Source organism: Solanum tuberosum, unplaced genomic scaffold (assembly GCF_000226075.1).
Source record: "Solanum tuberosum cultivar DM 1-3 516 R44 unplaced genomic scaffold, SolTub_3.0 scf00229, whole genome shotgun sequence".
NCBI lineage: Eukaryota > Viridiplantae > Streptophyta > Magnoliopsida > Solanales > Solanaceae > Solanum > Solanum tuberosum.
Window position 1 is genome coordinate 109,773 of NW_006239154.1, and position 6,211 is coordinate 115,983.

Here is a 6,211-nt window from a genome sequence, read left to right on the forward strand (position 1 = left end):
AGAAAGCTGAGCAGGAAAGAGGCTGGTGAAACTAAGGTGTCTGGTAAACTGTCAAAAACTGGACTAACTATGACATGTAGTCTTTGCCATGTTAAAGGTCACAACAAAAGAAGTTGTCATTTACGAAGGAGTGATGGAGTTGATTCTACTACTGGGAATAGAGAGCTACCCCTAGTTCAAATGTTGAAGAACTATCAAGTTCAAGAAAGGGAAGGGGAAGACCAAAGGTATATTACTATTTTGTCACTTACTTTTAAAGTTTAATCAACTTACTAATATAATATATGTTTTTTCGCAAATTAGAAATCAACAAATATTAAGAGTGAAGATGTTGCAAAAAGGGGGAGAGGCAGACCTAAAACCACAAGTGCATGTGCAAGTAAAAGTGCATCAAGGGCTGCACCTAGAACCACTGCACCTCCAACAACTTGAAGAACACCAAGACATGAAGCAAGTACAAGTGCAAGTGCATCAAGGTCTCCACCTAGAACCACTGCACCTCCAACAACTTCAAGAACACCAAGACATGAAGCAAGTGCAAGTGTAAGTGGTGCTGGAGTATCATCAAGAGCCTGGAATGGTAGAGAAAGGGGCAGGGGACTGGGAAGTGCAGCAAGAGGTATTAATCATCCACTTGAAAGTTGGCTTACATGTTCTAAAGGTAGTACAACACTAGGTGTAGACCACAATACAAATGTTGCACCAAAGGAAAATGTTACTGCCAGGAAAGGAAAGGGTGTTGGAAACACAACTCAATTTAAAAGGCCAAGAGTAACTAGAATGGGTGTGTTTCAAGCTGAAAATGGTTTCAAAACGTTCAATGTTAGTAGTGTGACGCATTCATATTGTTTGTTCTCTAATGACTTGATAACATTTGTTCTCTAATAACCTTAATTCTCTAAAAAATTTGTAGCCTGGACTGCCAAGTAGCAAAATATTAGCTGGACCAAAAAGAGTTTTGAGATCAAATGTTGTAATTGGGGATGTTGGTTTCAAACCAACAAGTGGATTGAAGTGGAAAGGAAATCAAGCAATCACAACTAGAAGTGCTGAAGGAAGCTTGAAGACTGATGGAACTTGTCGAAGGAACAGGTCCATCGAAGCAGGCTGACGAGTTAGAGTTGGAGTCATACTACAACTAGACTACTAAATCCTAAGTTATGTACGACTAAAGCTACTGTATATTGCAGGAGTCGACTAGGATAAGGTATTAGAGTTATAATACAATACTACTCATGTAAATAATTGTGTTGTAGTAGGATTCCTAGTATAACTAGAATAAGACTGTTCTCCTATATAAAGAGCTTGTAACTCAATATTATTATCATCAATACAATCATTGATTTCTCTAATCCTAGATGTGAGATTTCTACATGGTATCAGAGCAATAAAGCTTTTCCGCTCTTTAACGTATTAGATCAAAACCAAAACAACTACAAAATCGAACCGAAATGACCCCTTCTACCAACACTCTTTCGACCTCTTCACTTCATCATCTTATTTCATCCTGCTCCATTAAACTTAAGCCAACGAACTATCTTATATGGAGGACACAAATGTCTCAGTTGATTAAAGTGATGAGATTAACCTACCTCATCACATAAAGATACTTGTTCCACTAGACAGACTACTGAGAAAGTTATAGCAGGCGAGAAGGGTGCAGAAGACAGCAACATTGTTGATGACTAGGAGGAGAATGATGTGTTGCTAAGGAGTTAGATCTTAGGCACCTTGACAGAAGAAAGCATGTACTTGATCGTAGGTTGCTCAACTGCCAAGGAGATGTGGGAATGCTTGGAATAAGCTTATCTTTAAGCAACAAAAGATAAGGAGTTCCAGCTCAAACAACAACTGCAAAGTGTGAAGTTAGGAACCAAAACAATTGACGAATATATTAAGGAATTCAAAGGCATGTGTGATGGCCTTGCAACCATTCACAAACCTGTAGATGAAGATAGCAAAGTGATTAATTTTGCTAGAGGTCTAGGTCTTAAGTACAAGACATCCAGGACTGTCATGCTAGGTAAGGCATCATATCCTACTCTTAATCAATTTGTTAATGCTCTCAGGGGTTTTGATATGAGGGAGGATGAAGAAGAAGTGCCTCAACAAAACCATAACATGGCATTCTCTGCCCAAAGAGGCAGGGGAAGAGGAAACTACTCTCAAAGAAGAGGAAACAATAATTTCAATTCTAGAGGAAGAGGCTTTAAGCCTGCTGGACAATGAACATGTTCTTATAGCAGCAGAAACGGACCAGGTCCTCAGAACAGTTCTTCAAGTGGAAGTCATGAGAGGAACAATACTGATGCGTGTCAAATTTGTGGTAGGAATAACCGTACTGCTCTTAAGTGTTTTTACAGGTGGGATTACTCTTACCAAGCCGCAGATGAGCTATCACAAACTTTGGCTGCTACTAATCTACAAAACACTGATGGCACCTTGTATATGGACTTAGGAGAAAGTAGCTATATGACACATAACTCAGGTATCCTAACTGATCTTAAACACTACAATGGACCAGATAAATCATTATTGGGAATGGATCAAAGTTAGACATAACACATGTTGGAAACATATCCGGATCAGGTCTAAAGTTAAAAGAAGTTCTTGTAGTCCCTAAGATTAATAAAAATTTACTCTCAGTTAGTAAGCTTACAAAGGATAATTGTTGCACTCTTGCATTTGATGAAACTTTGTTATAAAGGACAAGAAGACAAGGAAACTGCTGGCCAAGGAAACTAAAAGGAATGGACTCTATGCTTTGGAAGATAACAATCTCTATGCTTTGACTGCTGCACACAATCGGAGCACGTCAAACAACATGTGGCATACTAGATTAGGACACCCTAGTCTGAAGTCTTTAAAAGTTTTGAATAGTAATAGTTGCATCAATATTAGTAGTTGGAATAAAATGCCTACTGTTTGTTCTAATTGTCAGTTGGGAAAGAGTTGTAAACTTCCATTTGGTTTGAGAAATAAAATTGAGAAATAACCTTTTATTGAAAATCCATTGTGATTTATGGGGACCTGCTCCTGTCGAATCTTCCCAACATATAAAATATTATGTCGTTTTTGTTGATGATCACATGAGATATACATGGATTTATCCACTGAAAAAGAAATCTGAATTCTTTGAGGTCTTTTTAAAATTCCAGAAAATGGTGGAAAAACAATTTTCTAAAGAAATTAAGAATTTTTAGTGTGATGGAGGTGGTAAGCTTATCCAAACAGACTTCATTAAGCATTTGGAAGATTGTGGCATTGTGAGACATATTTCATGTCCTAACACACCTGAACAAAATGGAGTTGCAGAGAGAAAACATAGGCATATTGTGGAGACTGGCTTAACTCTACTACTTCATGCTAACCTACCTTTGTTTCTTTGGGTTGAGGCTATCCTCACTGCAGTATTTCTCATCAATAGACTGCCCTCCTCAGTCCTAAAGATGGTGACTCCATTTGTTAAGTTGTATGGGGAACAACCTGATTACAACAGCCTAAAAGTGTTTGGGTGTAGATGTTTCCCATATATAAAGGGTAACAACAAGTTCAGTCCAAAGACCTACCCTTGTGTGTTCATAGGGTACAACAACTTACACAAAGGATATAGATGCTATCATTCCCCTACAAGAAGGGTTTACATATCCAGACATGTTGTGCTTGATGAAAACACATTACCTTATGCGTCTCCAAAGCAATCCCAGACTAACATTGATGTCTCACCTCATCTTGCTACATTTGTTGAATCTTTCTCTAAACTGCAGGCACATAATAATTCTGATTCAGGGGAAGTACAGGCTGCTAGTCCACACATTACTAGTGATAATGTTGCTACAACTCATATACTTCTTGATGATGAGAGTACTATTGACCTCTTAGGCGCAGGATCAGATGTTGAGGAACAGGTTGAAGGTGATGATCCATACAGTAGTATTGAAACTCCAGCCGCAGATTTTGGATCTGCTAGTAGAAGTGACGAACAGGTTGCACTTACAGGTCCAGCCAATAAGCATCATCAAACAACTATTTTAGTTGATGTACCAGTTGACCATCAATCTGACAATGCTACACTCCAGTCAACTACTTTGGTTGATGTACCAGTTGAGGTGCTTCCTGCACCATAAGGGCATCATATGATCACTAGGCACAAGGCGAAGGAACATCACTTGTCACTTGTTGCTCGCAGCAGCAGATAAATTTTGAGAGAACCAAATACTACTAAGGAAGCACTAAGGTCACCTCATTGGCGTGCAGCAATGCAGGAAGAAATTGATGTTTTACATAATAACAAGACATGGATTTTGGTGCCCAAATCTCCTGGTATAAATTTGGTTGGCTCAAAATGGGTGTTCAATACAAAGTTAAAAGTTGATGGGACAGTAGATAGATACAAGGCCAGACTTGTGGCAAGGGGATTCTCGCAGCTTGAAGGGATAGATTTTGAAGAAACATTTAGTCGTGTGGTTAAAGCCACAACTATTAGGGTGGTTTTATCCATTGCTATTAGTTCAAAGTGGGAAGTTAGACAACTAGATGTCAAAAATGCCTTTCTTCATGGCTTCTTACAAGAGGAGGTGTACATGAGTCAACCTCCCGGTTTTCTTGATCCCCAATATCCTCAGCATGTGTGTCTACTTAAAAAGGCATTTTATGGTCTTAAACAAGCACCAAGAGTCTGGTTTGATAGGTTTAGCATGCATCTTTTACACCTTGGTTTCATTTGTAGTAAGGCTGACCCTTCCTTATTTACTTTGCATACTCACAAGGCAAAATATTTCTTCTTGTTATATGTGGATGATATTATTGTCACATGAAGTAATCCATCTCATGTCTCAGAGTTGGTTCTCCAACTTGGGAAGTAGTTTTCTATGAAAGATCTTGGCCCTTTACACTTCTTTCTAGGAATTGTGTGAAGTATTTCGAAGGAGGAATTCACTTAAATCAAAGCAAGTATGCTGCTGAGTTGCTAGTCAAAATAGAGATGACTTTGTCAAAGGTTGTAGCCACTCATTTGGCTCAGAAGCATGGTTTGCATGAAGCTGTGGGAAGTCTTAGAGATGCCTCCTTGTACAAAATGATAGTAGGGAGCCTTCAGTATTTGACCCTCACAAGACCTAACATCACTCATGCTGTGAATTTAGCAAGCCAGTTTATGCAAAGCCCAAACATTGAACACCTTCAAGGGGTAAAAAGGATTCTCAGGTACATCAAAGGTACTGTACACTTTGGACTCAGAATTATTTCACAAGCACCATGTAGGTTGTATGGCTACTCAGATGATGATTAGGGAGGTTGTACCACCACTAGGAGATCAAATACAGGCTATAGCATCTACCTAGGTGCAAATTGTATTTCTTGGACCTCCAAGAAATAGACCACAGTAGCCTGATCGAGTGCTGAAGCTGAGTATAGAGCACTAGCCTCCACTGCTACAGAAATGACTTGGATTGTGTATTTTCTTCATGACCTTGGAGTGTTCCTTCGATATGTTCCTACGTTGTATTGTCATAACATGAGTGCCTTGTACATGACGGTTAATCCAGTTATGCATGTGTCACGCCCCGAGCCTACACCCTGGGCGGGATCGGCACCCGGAGACCATTTCTGGCCCCAAGCGAACCCTTGGCCTGGCTTTCTTAACTCAGCGGAAACCTAACCCAACAGAATAACTCAATGCAATGCAATATTACAAAACAACTTAACTTATAAAATATGGCCATAAAGGCAACTCGAATCTCAAAATAGAATATTTACATATAAACATAGATGAGAGACTCAAAACTAACTGACTGACTGTCTGTCTATGAAGCCTCTAAAATACTGAGATGGATGTTGGGACAGACCCCGCAACATCCTAATAAAACAAAAACTAAGAACACAAAATAATTGAGTCCTCCAGAATGCAAGAAGGCTCACCACTGACTCTGGAATGCTCAGCTGGATCAACGACGTGCAGGATGCTGATCCGGGGTACCTGAATCTGCATCATCAAACGATGCAGGCCAACTGGCATCAGTACATGGAATGTACGAGTATGCGAGCTGGAAAACTAAGCAACAAAGGCTAGAAGGAAAACTGGAAGAAACTGAATAGCTTACCTGGCTCAACCCAACTCAACCTGACTGACTTCTTTCAATATAAGGCAATTTAAAACAAGTGCGATATAAAAAAAGACTGTTTAAAACATGCTATAAACTCTATGTGTATA